The following is a 16,615-nucleotide window of genomic DNA, read 5'->3' on the forward strand; positions in this document are numbered from 1 at the left end:
TTTACGATCATGTCGTCCATGTATACCTCGAGCATGTCTCCTATTTGTCCTCGGAAGACTTTGTTCATCATTCGCTGGTATGTAGCTCCTGCATTTTTGAGACCGAAGGGCATTACTTTGTAGTAATAGTTGCCCGACTCGGTCATGAAAGCTGTTTTTTCTCTATCTGCTACTGCCATTGGAATTTGGTTATAACCTGAATAAGCATCCATAAAAGACAATAATTTAAAGCCAGAAGAATTATCAACAAGTCTATCAATGCAAGGTAAGGGATAAGAGTCTTTAGGGCAAGCCCTGTTAAGATCGGTATAGTCGCAACACATCCTCCACTTTCCATTAGATTTTTTGACGAGTACAACGTTGGACAGCCAGGTTGTATACCTGGCCTCCGAAATAAAATTTGCCTCTAGGAGGTCTTTTACACATTTTTCTGCAGCCTCCGATTTCTCAGGAGACTGCCTACGCCTACGTTGTACAACGGGAAGTGCAGTGGGATCAATAGTCAGCTGGTGACATGCTATGTTGGGGTCCAAGCCGGGCATCTCGGAAGCGTGCCAGGCGAACAGATCAGCATTTTCCTTCAAGCAGGCTTCAAGTTGTTTCCTAGCAAGCTCGGGGAGCCCAGTCCCAATTTTCACTGCCCTGTTCGGGTCTTCTCCGAAGGGCATCAGCTCAAACTCTCCATCCGGCACTGGACGACGGTGCTCTTGGCTCGCCTCGTCGTCTTCCTTCATCTCCTTGCGGAGCTTCTTTTCATCCTTGCTTTCCTGCTTGGAAAAGCGGCTGTCGAGGTCAATAGAGCTGATTTCTGGCAAGGGCAGTGAAGCTGCTGCCTTGGACTTCTTTGGTTCGGGGAGCTGCCCGATGTACTCGTTTCCCTTGGAGGAGGCATTGAAGACTCTCCTTGCTGCTTCAATGTCTCCATGTAAGGTTGCAACTTGGCCTTTATGCGTGTAGTACTTCATTTTGAGATGGGCGGTTGATGGGACAGCCATTAAGTCAGCAATGGCTGTCCGGCCCAGGATGCATTGGTAGAGAGACGGGCAGTCCACTACCAGGAATTTCACCTTGATTGTTTTTGCAGTTTCTTCGGAGCCAACGGTGACTAGCAAGTCTACGTAGCCCCATGGCTTGGTTGTTGCCCCATTGAATCCAGAAAGATCGGATCCAAAATAGGGAGTGAGGTAGGTTTCATCCAATTGCAGAGTTTTAAAGAGTTGGGAATACATGATGTCGCAGGAGCTTCCTTGGTCGACCAGTACCCTGCGGACGTCCATGTTTGCCATGTCCGCTCTGATGAGCAGGGGTATCTGGGAGTTTGCAGCTCCTCCGGGCAGCTCTTCCATATAGAAAGATATGGGCCTTGACTGCCCTTTTGGTTTGTCTAAGGTTGCACTCATGTTAGAGGAGCCATCCAGTAATTCTTCAAATTTCCTTTTGATTGATCCCACAGTCTGTTTGTCAAAACCCCCAGCGGAGATCACCATAGCGTGTGCAAGTGCGTCCCATTTGCTCAGCGTGGGAGCAACATAGGTATCGTCCAAGTAGTCAGGGACAAAGAAGTCTTCAGTTCTGGAGATGGCAAGGGCAACTGGCTTGTGCCCGGATTTTTCTGGTGCAGCTTCTTCATTGTTGCTGGTCTCAGCAGCTTCTGCCCGGGGAGCATTGCCCCTCTTCACGTACTGTTTGATTTGCCCATTTCTGATCAAAATTTCTATGGCGTCTTTCAGTTGGATGCAGTCGTCAGTCAGATGGCCGTAACCTTTGTGATACTTGCAGTACCTGCTCTTGTCTTGGCCAGGCTTTGTGGGTTGTTGTCTTGGAAATTTAATTCCTGCTTTAGTGAACTCAGCTGAGTTGCACTCTTTCCAAATTTCTTCCTGGGATTTGCTAAGGGGAGTATAATTGCTGAACGTGCTAGGAGGTCCACGGGATTCTCTAGGCCTTTCGCCTCTTCGTCTTCCTCCTCCTCGGCTGAACTGTTCAGCATTTGAACGAGGAGGAGGTTGACTGTTTCCTGCTCGCCCATAACGGGCAGCATCTGCAGCTTGTTGCTCTTCATATTGGATGTAGGGTTGAGATTTGAGGAGGAGGTCGCTAAAGGTGCGCGGCTTTTCGATTCCAACGGCTTTTGCAAAGTCAGAGTTTGGTCTAAGGCCCCTTTGGAGCAGGTATTTCTTCATGTCATCAGTTGTTTCAACTTGGACGGCTTCTTTGTTGAACCTTTCTATGAAACTGCGGAGAGATTCATTATCAGCTTGGAAGATGGCGTCCAGGACTGCTTCGGTCTTCGGTTGCTTGCGGGAAGCGGTGAAGTGCCTGCGGAATTGGTCGGACAGATCCATCCATGAGGTTATGGAGCGAGGAGCTAGGCTGTGGTACCAAGCCATAGCTCCCTTTCTCAGAGTAGTTGGAAATATTCTGCATCTAATTGCTCCACTGACCCTCAAGAAGTTCAGGGTAGCATTGACTGATGCAATGTGTTCATCTGGGTCAGAAAGTCCATCATAAGCTGGGAGAGGAGGTGGTCGCTCACATCCCTTTGGAACGGGTGCTTGAAGTATGTCGTGAGATAAAGGGCAGCGGGGGTCATCCTCGTCACTCTCATGTGAGTTTAGGGGAGGTGAGCCCTCACGATCAGGAGTTGGGCTCCTAGAGAATTGGTCAGTGTGATGGCTGCGGCTAGCTGGCTGCCCTTGTTTGGTCATCAAGCTGAGTCCCTGGGGAGAATGACGACGAGGAGGTGTTCGGTCCACAATTTTTCCTTTTTTCATATTCGGAGAAGATATACCCTCGCGGGGAGGGGAGACATGGTCTCTTTTCCTGCCAGGTTGCTCGATCCTCTCAAGGGCAGGTCGTCGTTGTCTGACAGTTTCCTGACGAGGAGGGGATGGAGAAGTAGGAGCTCTCCTCGGGGGAGAGTTATTCCTTGAGAATCGCTGGTTCCTTTCTAAGCGATCAAGTCTCATATTCTGCTCGTCCATTCGGCGATTCTGGCCTTGGAGAGCTTCGGTGGTTTGCTTTAGGGCAGCTATGAGTGCTGCTAGTTCAGCATTGGTAACTGAAGCTGTGGACACGTCGGTTTCTGCTGATCTGCCCTGCTCGGACTGAGGGCGCTTCCCTGCCTGCTTCTCAGTCAAGACGACCAGGTCGCCGTCCTCAGAAGTCCAGGAAGTTTCCTGCCCGTCTCTAGGGTCAGACTCGGGGAGGGCCTGGAGGTCAGTGATGAGAACAGGAGGCAGACGGGGAGAAGAAGGAGGAGCAGCGTCCTCAACGTCATTGTTGAAATGAGATGCACTGGCCATGATGAAAAAGTGATTGATTGGTTTTGTTCTTTGGTTTACTTGCTCGAAACAAAGAAGGGGAGAACTCAGATCCCCACAGTCGGCGCCACTGATCTTAACTGTTGATCAGAACAGGTAGGAGGCCAGCTGGAAGTCCGTTGAGCGGGTGGTAGGAAGCAATCCGAGCAGATGATCCACGGAGGGGGGGGTTGTACCTGCAGGTGCTCCGATGCCAAAGTCAGACAAGGAATATAGAGAGCAAAGAGGTACTTAGAGAGAGGTTAGAGAGAGAGAGTAATTGCAATAATGAATAGTGTCTACCTTGCTCTCCCAAGAGGGAGAGTATTTATAGCCCCCAGCTCTGGGCCAAAGGTCCTCTTAGTGGGCTGGACTAGCCAAGGCCCATTAAGAGGGACTGCCAAGATATCACCCTTAGATAGTGGGTAGAGTAGTAATTTTACCCTATCTTGGTGGAGAGGTTGTGCCATGCTGACATGGAGGTGGCTGAGCAAGCCATGTGGACTTTGTGAGGGTCTAGGTGGACTAGCATTAGTCTAGTCCAGAACAGTTTTCTTCTACGACCTCTCTCTCTCTGTACTTCAAACCATATCTTCATTCTTCAAGTTCAACAATAGAACCTGTTAAAAATTACCATCGATAATATTTTCCATGACAAACATTCCTTTTAATTTGCTAATAAATTGTATAGAACAAATTTTTTTGTTGAACGGCAAAATTTTATTAATAACGCATTTGAGCGCTAGACGAGCACAGTGCACAAAACAAACACATTACAATCACATCACTAGATAAAAAGTAAACTAAAACGGCACCTAAATTTACTGACACCCGTAGCGAACCTTACACCAAAAATCATCAACCCCACCCATCCAACTCAACTTCCATCACCACAATAACAATTTTAAAAGTTCAATTTTCAATCCCCCACAATTTATCTTCACACATTTTTCTTCAATTCATACATTAAAGTTTGAATCTCTTCCATTAAACCCATTAAAGGGTTCTGATATGGGATCTGGCGGTGTCTTATTTGCATATGGGATTTTGGTAAAAGTTTAAATTTTGCTTCCAATTTGATGAGTAAATGGGTTCTGTAAAATCAACAATGGTGGCTAAGGATGTTTTAGAAAACAACCATAAGAGTTGACAAAAACAATGGCGGAATCAGGGTGTGTATGGATTGCAAGGAGCATGGAGTCAAGAGTGCAAAGTGTTGTAGTTTTTTTTTTTTTTTTTTTTGCGTGTAGATATCTCAACCTAGACACCAGGTAAGTAGGTGAAAGAATAAAAAAAAGGGACGTGGTTAACTATGATTGGTGTGTGTTAGTTGAGTGTGATAGAGAGCATGACCATAATATTTTTCTACGCTCAAATATTGCTTACATGTGATCATGTGGTGTAGCATGCACCGGTGTAAAATCTAGAATGTCATCAGTAACTAAGTTACATTTTCATTCAATTGTCAAAAAAAAAAAAGTTTCAAATATTGTAACCGATCATGTATCACAATTTTGTAATATTATTTTCATTGGCAAAGAGGTGCAGATTGGATTTCAATTTTCAAGTGTTATGGTTAGCTTGTTCCGGATATCTTTGGAAAGAAAGAAATAATAGTTGTTTGTCCATAAAACATTATATGTTGAAGTATTGGTAGAGAAAGTGAAAATTGCTTCTTGGTGGTGGCTAAAGACCCGTAAGCATGGCTTCGATTATGATTTCAACTTGTGGCGGTCTAGCCCTTTAGCTTGTTTAGGGGTTAGAAATTGACTTGTTTAAGCCTTGAGCCTTTTTTATCTCTTTATTTTTTGTGTAAATTATTTTGATATATATATATATATATATATATATATATATATATATATATATATATATATATATATATATATATATATATATATATATATATGGCTTTTTTAGTATGATATATTGCATTCACATATTACTTGTTGGTTTTAAATTTTCTCAATTATACTTATTAGTTCAATTTCAAATATTTCTTTTTACTATTTCATAGGTTTCAAATATATTTGATAATTGTCATTGGAAAATATTAATTTTTAACATGTTATGTGTTATATTTTACATCAAATATATTATTTTACCATGTATTTATAATATTAATATTTAATTAAAAAAATTATTTTGTAATTTGAATATCCAAAAACCGATTCAAATTAAACCGCATAAAATTGGATCTGATTGGATCAAGCTTTTTTAAATTAGCCATCCAAAACCGAACCGAATCACGAGTAATTTTAACTTTAGATCGGATGATTTTTGCCACAAAACCGATCTAAACCGAACCGCGAACACCTCTGAGGGAGTATAAAACTATTTGAAGCCTTATTTCATTTAATTACAATCAATTTAAAGTACAAATTAAAAAATACAAGGTTCTTGAAATTAGAAAAAAAGTAGAGAAAACATTAATTATTTGATACCAACGCAATAAATAAATGACGTACACCCATAGAATATTCTAGCAAGACATTCATAGGAGTACACTTTGAATGAAAGAAAGTAGAAGGAAAGAAAATTACGAAAACCGATAAATGAACTTGAATTAGAGTTAGTCTAAGTTCATCCATCGATGATTATAATTTTTTTCCTTCCACTTTCTTTTCACAAAACCAAACATACGCTAAATATAAATTATTTGGGTACAGGACCTATGTGCAATATCAGTTAAGCACATTTACAATGGCCATTGACACACCTCGGTCCTTCAGGCTTGATACAACGCTTGTTTAGACACTCATAATGTGTTCTGCAGGTATAGCCTGTTATAATTTGAGGAAAAAAAAAAAGGAAAATGTAATAAAAATAGGATAATATACTGTGTAAGAAGTAAATTATAGAATTTAAAAAATAAAAAATGGTTTACCATTTACGTTCGTTGGAACTAAAATTATGAAATAAAAGATAAATATAGCATAAATAAATTTGACAATTTTTAACATATTTCTCTCCTTTGTATAATAAATGACTTTATCACTTTGTAAATTTTATTATCTCCTTAAATTAATTATATAGTTTTTTGCTCTTACACAGTTGTAAGACATCCTTTTTAAAATTATAATTGTAAGTAAATGGCTCTTAAATACTCCCTCCGTCCCAAAAAGAATGACCCATTTTGAATATATGCACTATTCATATATATTGTTTTGACCATATTTTTCTACTAATAAATAAAAATAAATATTAACATATAAGATGTTGTTAGATTCGTCTCGATGAGTATTTTCAAAATATCAATTTTTTATAATTTTTACTATTATACAATTAAAAATATTAGTCGCCAAAGTTATGCATTGGCATGCGTGTTTCGGTCAACTGAGTCATTCTTTTTGGGACGGAGGGAGTACATCAAAGTGTTTTTTTTGTCCTACATTAATAACGAAGTCATATAAAAAAGGTATCAGTCATATAAATTCATTCTTTTTTAACTACATTTTAATTATTTTATAACCATTCAAGATAGGAAAAGGTAAATCAGAAGGGAAAAAAACTTATTACCATTATTGCTTATTAATGTCAAGGTTGATGAATGTCTAGTCTTGAGTATTAAGTTTATCCACTAATGCCCACATGAGATCATGTTGTAGCATGACATGGAAGATACAATTTTGACTTAATTAGTCAAAATTTGATTTTATGTTCATCCCATTTAATAAAGGTGAATTCTTCGGTACACTTATTATGTGGATGTGTACCGGTACATCGCTGATGTGGTTAACAAGTGGCAGACATTTAATGCAGATTTTGTTTCTTTATTAAATTTTCTATATTAAACACTATTTTATAATATTTGCAAATATATCCTTAACATAAATATAACAATCAATTTTGTTCCACAATATAAATCAAATCTTTTAACCAAGATTTTCACGTTTTTTAAAACAATTATTTTAACAAGATTAAAATATTTTGATATTATTATAATATCCTATCAAATAATATGATATTAGTATTTTAACAACATATGGTATTATTTTCTTTTCAAAAACATGTAAGATTTTAACAACTTATTATTATTATTATTATTATTATTATTATTATTATTATTATTATTATTATTATTATTATTGTTGTTGTTGTTGTTGTTGTTGTGGTTGTTGTTGTTGGATCCAACTATGATTTTAATATATTTCAATATTATTAACTTTCAATTTTTGTTTTAATGTTATTGGTTATTAATACATATAATTATTAAAATGCATTTATTTATTTATTTTGCACAAAAAAATTTATAATTTATAATGTGTATATATTTTATTGTAATACTATTAATACTAGTATAACTTACCCGTGCTATCGCCCGGGTTAATGTTCTATGAAAAATATAGATCATTTTTTTTCACACATGAAAAATATGGATTATTAAAATTTTAATATTGTGATTTTTTTTAATTATTTGTAAAATTAATTTTATATTTAATGTAATAATTTATTTAAATATGATAAATGATCCAAATTTTGGAGATTTTAAGGAGAAATGGTAGAACGGAGAGTGATACTCCACTCCTCGTTCCCAACCCACATGTTCGTATATTTGTTCTTTTATTTTCATAAAAAAAAGTCATTAAGCAAAAACTAATCTAACGGTTAATATATATTAGTTTTTAATCGTCATCTCTCTCCTTTAGACATTTGTTTTCTTCTGGAGTATTTTAGTCCATGCCCCCGTGTGAAAAAATTTCACATTTGTGTAATGAACAGTAGAATTATTTGTCATTTGTTTGACACAAAAAAATTTTATATCATTTTTTTTATGCATATCTCATTTGTTAATGATGCAAATTTTTAAAAATTTATCTATTTGTTTATCTTACAATGATGTTTGGAAAATAAAAACAAAGTAATACATGATATTATTACTTTTAATTCTTTCTTTTTTTATATATAAAATCATTGTTACTTTCCTTACTTTCAATTGATATTTATCGTATTTTTTATATAATAAAATCTACAAATGTATGTCCCACCCCGTGTAAGTTATTTTTTGCTTAATACCTCCAAGTAGATTATTTTTTTATCAATACCCCCTATTGTAATATTATGTTTGGTATAAATCACTATGTAACTTTTTTTTATTAATAAAATAATAAAATAAAATAGAAAAATAATCTATGAAGTCAATTACTTCATTCATTTTATATTTCAGACAATCACACCATTTTCTCTGTTCGATAAGTATGAAGTTTAAGAATAACTTTTTTTGTGAACAATTAAATTACTATTTTTATTTTTTTTATATTCCTTTTAAGGTAAGTATTTTTGTTCAGTGAAGGTGAGAAGAGAAAATAGAGAAGGGGCGCTGAGACACTAAATGACCCTCACTCTTACATGTTGACCCGTATATATAGAAACTATAGTAGATTTTTGGTCCTTAATTTTTGAAATTTCCATACATTTCAGCATTGATTTAATTTAATCAATATATATTCCAAAAATGAGTTGGTCAATAATCAAAAGTTTCCATATGTAAAATTTCAATTGTATCAAAATATTAATATATAGACATTTGTTCATAAAACCTGATTGAACAATTTCTATATTTATAATTGAGCACTAATGACTAAAGGAAAAAACATAGAAGAATGACATATCAGCAAAATGAATTGAGGATTGTCACGTGAGATTTTGACCGGTAAATGAAATGAGAGGACGCCACCTAAGAGAATGATGAATGAGAGGATGCCACATTGGATTAATAAAAATTAAAGTTCATAAGAAAGTGACACGTAGATTTGTTTCCTTGAGAAAAAACTCTTAAACATATAAATAATAGATTTAGTCATTTGTAATACTCTATATGGGCATCAAATTCGGATTAGCAGGTATATAATTGTTTTTTGTCTCTGCAAAATTACTAAATTTAATTTGTCTTCTTCATAAATGAATATCATGTTTTTATCCCTACAAAATATCTATGCATGCAATTTTAGTCATGTTGTTAAGTTGATGTATAGTTATGATAATTTTGCAAATTTATATATAGAGTATTATAAAAAGTTTGTCCAAAAATAAGGAGCTCAAAATTTGATTTTTAGGTCAAATTAAATATTCTTTACTTTTATTTTGATATTTTGATTTAGAAAATTCATATTTAATTCATCTCATTTTGAAAAATACAAAAGTTTTGTAAATGAACTTTTTGTATTATTTCAATTAGGTCAAGTTGAACCACTTACGCAAATAAATAAACTCTTATGTATTATTCACAAGCTTGTCAAAGTATTTATGAAAAAATAACTTATGAAGATACAATTTTTGTTAGGTAAAACTTATAAATTAATATAAAAGTTTACTTATTTGTATAAAATATTTGTTATAAGCTAAAAAATAAAAGCAAAATAAAATTTGGTCCATGAGGTATTCTTAAGTAATGGTTAGTTCAGTTGGTTGAGATTTGACCATTATTTATTTGTACAAGTTATTTTTTATTTTGTTTCAAAAACAAACAAAAAAAAGAGTTATTTTTTATAAACTAAAAAATAAGTTAATTTAAATAGGCCCTTAAAAGATCGAAATTTTCTAAAGATTAAAAATTTATGAAAAAATAAAAAGTAAAATAAAAATTGGCCCATGAGTATTAGAAACCATGGTCATACATTAACAAAGCATACATCTTACCAACAAGAAAAATGATCATCTTGTTAATCACATATGTTTGTCTTTATATTATATTAATGTTTTGTTTTATATTGTTTAATAAAACATAAAACCTAATATTAAAACAACGTCCTAACTTTATTCCCTAATGTCATTTATGTATGCGCTGTTTTGTTTGAAGCTACTCACGAGCTAGACTCATCAAGACCCAATTTGGTCTGATATACTTGAAAGGATTAGGTACGTAGATACCCCATGTTTATGGTAGTAGTTGTTGGTGTTTTTGGTCTTTCCTATGCTTGTGGGACTCGGCCCCATTGACTGATCATCCTTTGATCCGGCGTTCAATTAGTTCTGGGTTACTTTAACAATATTTGATTTGTCAGAGGTTGATGCAAAGTTCCCACTTTGTCGGGTCTATCTCAATAATTGTATCATTTCATGATTTCAAACTATTTAGTTTGAAATAGTCATCATCACTTGTTGCTTGTAGTAGGGAGTAGTTGGTACGTGTGTCGTTCCATGCTGACGGTTGGTTCATCGCCTTAATAGATACTAGGGACTTCTATTTTGTCTTATAGGATTAGATAAGAGTTTGTATGCTTCATTGTTCTACGTTTATTTACTTAGGGTAAGACCTAGTCCCCACTTGTAATTATCTTATTTTTCTTCTTTTTAATAATAAAATGAGCTATAAGTGGAAGACAGAAAATGATAGGGGTGCCAACATTGTTGGGATATCTATTCCTACCTTGATATATAGAATCATTTAATTTATAACAAAAAAAAAAGAAAAAAAGAAGAAGTTCTTAGTGATTATAAATATAAAAAAACACACAAGACAAATATTTATCACTGATACATAAAAAAATTGAATAAATATTTATCATTAATAATTATAATTTATTAACAAAATCAAACACGAGACATATAATTATCAAAAATCAATAAGTTAAATTTATTAACATATTAAAATCATAGTAAAAATCAAAAAGTTCATACGAATGCACGAACTTTTAAACAAGTTAAAATATTAAAATCATATTTTATTTATAGAATATTAAAACATTAGTTAGATCCAATAATAATAATACTTGACAAAAAAAAATCATACGTTATTTTTTTTAAAGAAAATACCATATGTTTTTAAAATACTAAAATCATATTATAATATTATTATAATATTACATTATTTGTATCTTGTTAAAAAAAAGTTGAAAAATCTAGGTTGAAAGATTTGATGCATACTTTGATTTATTGTGGAAGATGATTGATGATTATATTTATGTGAATGATACATTTGTAAATATTAAAAAGTAATGTTTAATATAGAAATTTTGTGTAAAAAAAATATATGTAGAAAACCTAATAAAGAAATAAAATCTGCAATAAATGATTGCCATTTGTTAACCACATCAGCGGTGTATCGGTACACATCCACATAATATGTGTACCGAAGTGTTCACCTATTTACAAATGTATCATTCACATAAATATAATCATCAATCATCTTCCACAATAAATCAAAGTATGCATCAAATCTTTCAACCTAGATTTTTCAACTTTTTTTTAACAAGATACAAATAATGTAATATTATAATAATATTATAATATGATTTTAGTATTTTAAAAACATATGGTATTTTCTTTAAAAAAAATAACGTATGATTTTTTTTTGTCAAGTATTATTATTATTGGATCTAACTAATGTTTTAATATTCTATAAATAAAATATGATTTTAATATTTTAACTTGTTTAAAAGTTCGTGCATTCGTATGAACTTTTTGATTTTTACTATGATTTTAATATGTTAATAAATTTAACTTATTGATTTTTGATAATTATATGTCTCGTGTTTGATTTTGTTAATAAATTATAATTATTAATGATAAATATTTATTCAATTTTTTTATGTATCAGTGATAAATATTTGTCTTGTGTGTTTTTTTATATTTATAATCACTAAGAACTTCTTCTTTTTTTCTTTTTTTTTTGTTATAAATTAAATGATTCTATATATCAAGGTAGGAATAGATATCCCAACAATGTTGGCACCCCTATCATTTTCTGTCTTCCACTTATAGCTCATTTTATTATTAAAAAGAAGAAAAATAAGATAATTACAAGTGGGGACTAGGTCTTACCCTAAGTAAATAAACGTAGAACAATGAAGCATACAAACTCTTATCTAATCCTATAAGACAAAATAGAAGTCCCTAGTATCTATTAAGGCGATGAACCAACCGTCAGCATGGAACGACACACGTACCAACTACTCCCTACTACAAGCAACAAGTGATGATGACTATTTCAAACTAAATAGTTTGAAATCATGAAATGATACAATTATTGAGATAGACCCGACAAAGTGGGAACTTTGCATCAACCTCTGACAAATCAAATATTGTTAAAGTAACCCAGAACTAATTGAACGCCGGATCAAAGGATGATCAGTCAATGGGGCCGAGTCCCACAAGCATAGGAAAGACCAAAAACACCAACAACTACTACCATAAACATGGGGTATCTACGTACCTAATCCTTTCAAGTATATCAGACCAAATTGGGTCTTGATGAGTCTAGCTCGTGAGTAGCTTCAAACAAAACAGCGCATACATAAATGACATTAGGGAATAAAGTTAGGACGTTGTTTTAATATTAGGTTTTATGTTTTATTAAACAATATAAAACAAAACATTAATATAATATAAAGACAAACATATGTGATTAACAAGATGATCATTTTTCTTGTTGGTAAGATGTATGCTTTGTTAATGTATGACCATGGTTTCTAATACTCATGGGCCAATTTTTATTTTACTTTTTATTTTTTCATAAATTTTTAATCTTTAGAAAATTTCGATCTTTTAAGGGCCTATTTAAATTAACTTATTTTTTAGTTTATAAAAAATAACTCTTTTTTTTGTTTGTTTTTGAAACAAAATAAAAAATAACTTGTACAAATAAATAATGGTCAAATCTCAACCAACTGAACTAACCATTACTTAAGAATACCTCATGGACCAAATTTTATTTTGCTTTTATTTTTTAGCTTATAACAAATATTTTATACAAATAAGTAAACTTTTATATTAATTTATAAGTTTTACCTAACAAAAATTGTATCTTCATAAGTTATTTTTTCATAAATACTTTGACAAGCTTGTGAATAATACATAAGAGTTTATTTATTTGCGTAAGTGGTTCAACTTGACCTAATTGAAATAATACAAAAAGTTCATTTACAAAACTTTTGTATTTTTCAAAATGAGATGAATTAAATATGAATTTTCTAAATCAAAATATCAAAATAAAAGTAAAGAATATTTAATTTGACCTAAAAATCAAATTTTGAGCTCCTTATTTTTGGACAAACTTTTTATAATACTCTATATATAAATTTGCAAAATTATCATAACTATACATCAACTTAACAACATGACTAAAATTGCATGCATAGATATTTTGTAGGGATAAAAACATGATATTCATTTATGAAGAAGACAAATTAAATTTAGTAATTTTGCAGAGACAAAAAACAATTATATACCTGCTAATCCGAATTTGATGCCCATATAGAGTATTACAAATGACTAAATCTATTATTTATATGTTTAAGAGTTTTTTCTCAAGGAAACAAATCTACGTGTCACTTTCTTATGAACTTTAATTTTTATTAATCCAATGTGGCATCCTCTCATTCATCATTCTCTTAGGTGGCGTCCTCTCATTTCATTTACCGGTCAAAATCTCACGTGACAATCCTCAATTCATTTTGCTGATATGTCATTCTTCTATGTTTTTTCCTTTAGTCATTAGTGCTCAATTATAAATATAGAAATTGTTCAATCAGGTTTTATGAACAAATGTCTATATATTAATATTTTGATACAATTGAAATTTTACATATGGAAACTTTTGATTATTGACCAACTCATTTTTGGAATATATATTGATTAAATTAAATCAATGCTGAAATGTATGGAAATTTCAAAAATTAAGGACCAAAAATCTACTATAGTTTCTATATATACGGGTCAACATGTAAGAGTGAGGGTCATTTAGTGTCTCAGCGCCCCTTCTCTATTTTCTCTTCTCACCTTCACTGAACAAAAATACTTACCTTAAAAGGAATATAAAAAAAATAAAAATAGTAATTTAATTGTTCACAAAAAAAGTTATTCTTAAACTTCATACTTATCGAACAGAGAAAATGGTGTGATTGTCTGAAATATAAAATGAATGAAGTAATTGACTTCATAGATTATTTTTCTATTTTATTTTATTATTTTATTAATAAAAAAAAGTTACATAGTGATTTATACCAAACATAATATTACAATAGGGGGTATTGATAAAAAAATAATCTACTTGGAGGTATTAAGCAAAAAATAACTTACACGGGGTGGGACATACATTTGTAGATTTTATTATATAAAAAATACGATAAATATCAATTGAAAGTAAGGAAAGTAACAATGATTTTATATATAAAAAAAGAAAGAATTAAAAGTAATAATATCATGTATTACTTTGTTTTTATTTTCCAAACATCATTGTAAGATAAACAAATAGATAAATTTTTAAAAATTTGCATCATTAACAAATGAGATATGCATAAAAAAAATGATATAAAATTTTTTTGTGTCAAACAAATGACAAATAATTCTACTGTTCATTACACAAATGTGAAATTTTTTCACACGGGGGCATGGACTAAAATACTCCAGAAGAAAACAAATGTCTAAAGGAGAGAGATGACGATTAAAAACTAATATATATTAACCGTTAGATTAGTTTTTGCTTAATGACTTTTTTTTATGAAAATAAAAGAACAAATATACGAACATGTGGGTTGGGAACGAGGAGTGGAGTATCACTCTCCGTTCTACCATTTCTCCTTAAAATCTCCAAAATTTGGATCATTTATCATATTTAAATAAATTATTACATTAAATATAAAATTAATTTTACAAATAATTAAAAAAAATCACAATATTAAAATTTTAATAATCCATATTTTTCATGTGTGAAAAAAAATGATCTATATTTTTCATAGAACATTAACCCGGGCGATAGCACGGGTAAGTTATACTAGTATTAATAGTATTACAATAAAATATATACACATTATAAATTATAAATTTTTTTGTGCAAAATAAATAAATAAATGCATTTTAATAATTATATGTATTAATAACCAATAACATTAAAACAAAAATTGAAAGTTAATAATATTGAAATATATTAAAATCATAGTTGGATCCAACAACAACAACCACAACAACAACAACAACAACAACAATAATAATAATAATAATAATAATAATAATAATAATAATAATAATAATAATAATAAGTTGTTAAAATCTTACATGTTTTTGAAAAGAAAATAATACCATATGTTGTTAAAATACTAATATCATATTATTTGATAGGATATTATAATAATATCAAAATATTTTAATCTTGTTAAAATAATTGTTTTAAAAAACGTGAAAATCTTGGTTAAAAGATTTGATTTATATTGTGGAACAAAATTGATTGTTATATTTATGTTAAGGATATATTTGCAAATATTATAAAATAGTGTTTAATATAGAAAATTTAATAAAGAAACAAAATCTGCATTAAATGTCTGCCACTTGTTAACCACATCAGCGATGTACCGGTACACATCCACATAATAAGTGTACCGAAGAATTCACCTTGTAAATATTAAAAAGTAATGTTTAATATAGAAATTTTGTGTAAAAAAAATATATGTAGAAAACCTAATAAAGAAATAAAATCTGCAATAAATGATTGCCATTTGTTAACCACATCAGCGGTGTATCGGTACACATCCACATAATATGTGTACCGAAGTGTTCACCTTTAATAAATTAAAAAAAAAATATTTCAAAAATGTAAGAGTTACTGAAATAATTTAAATAACCAATAGCTTTTTTTTTTACGAAAAATAACCAATAATATAACTTGTCAAATACTAAAAACAAACAATTAATATAAAATTAGTTCCTCAAATTTTTAATATATAAATAAATAATCAAAATGTTAATGCATGTGTCTCAATCTATGATATATCGGTACTACATTTGAGGGAGAGTACCAGTATCGGGTACGTACCCGTACCAGTACCGAGTATATATCGTTACCTTAATTTATGCCCATACACGCAGGGGCGTCTCTGAGTTTTAGGAGACTCTGTGCAAAATTTAAAAGTGGCCCCTTAATATTTTTTTTTTTTTAAAAAAATTACCGATTTAAATTGTATATAATATAAAAAAAAATCATTTTTATTCTTGTAATCATATAAATTATCAATATTAAACCAATTGCATTAAATCAAATAGAACAAGAAATACAAAATAATTATCTTTGTATATAACGTCAAAAAGGAACATCTTAATCTAAGATTAAATTTTATGCAAAGATTAAAATGGACTAGAACTATATTTCCGAGTATAGATAACTAATCTATTGACACTCATATGATATTTTATGAACATTAATAATATATAACTATTATTTTAGGACCTAAAATTTAACCTATTAATATACATCTGATATTTTATGGGTATAAATAATATATAAGTAATATTATAGGACATCAAAATTTTGAGTTGAGACCCTCAAAATTTTGAGGCCTGATGCCGTCGCACTTGCCGCACATGTGTGCAGGCCGGCTCTG

General features: G+C 31.2%; 1 long non-coding RNA gene across 1 annotated transcript; it reads right to left on the reverse strand.

Moving 5' to 3' along the window:
• Positions 1–5,637: 5,637 nt before the first annotated feature.
• Positions 5,638–6,390, reverse strand: LOC123917075. The gene is made up of 2 exons (XR_006812351.1): positions 6,190–6,390; positions 5,638–6,085 (listed from the first exon to the last, which is right to left on the reverse strand). It is a non-coding gene; the product is annotated as an uncharacterized LOC123917075 (long non-coding RNA).
• Between the last annotated feature and the right edge of the window lie 10,225 nt (positions 6,391–16,615).

This window comes from Trifolium pratense, linkage group LG3 (assembly GCF_020283565.1).
Source record: "Trifolium pratense cultivar HEN17-A07 linkage group LG3, ARS_RC_1.1, whole genome shotgun sequence".
In the NCBI taxonomy this organism is placed as follows: domain Eukaryota; kingdom Viridiplantae; phylum Streptophyta; class Magnoliopsida; order Fabales; family Fabaceae; genus Trifolium; species Trifolium pratense.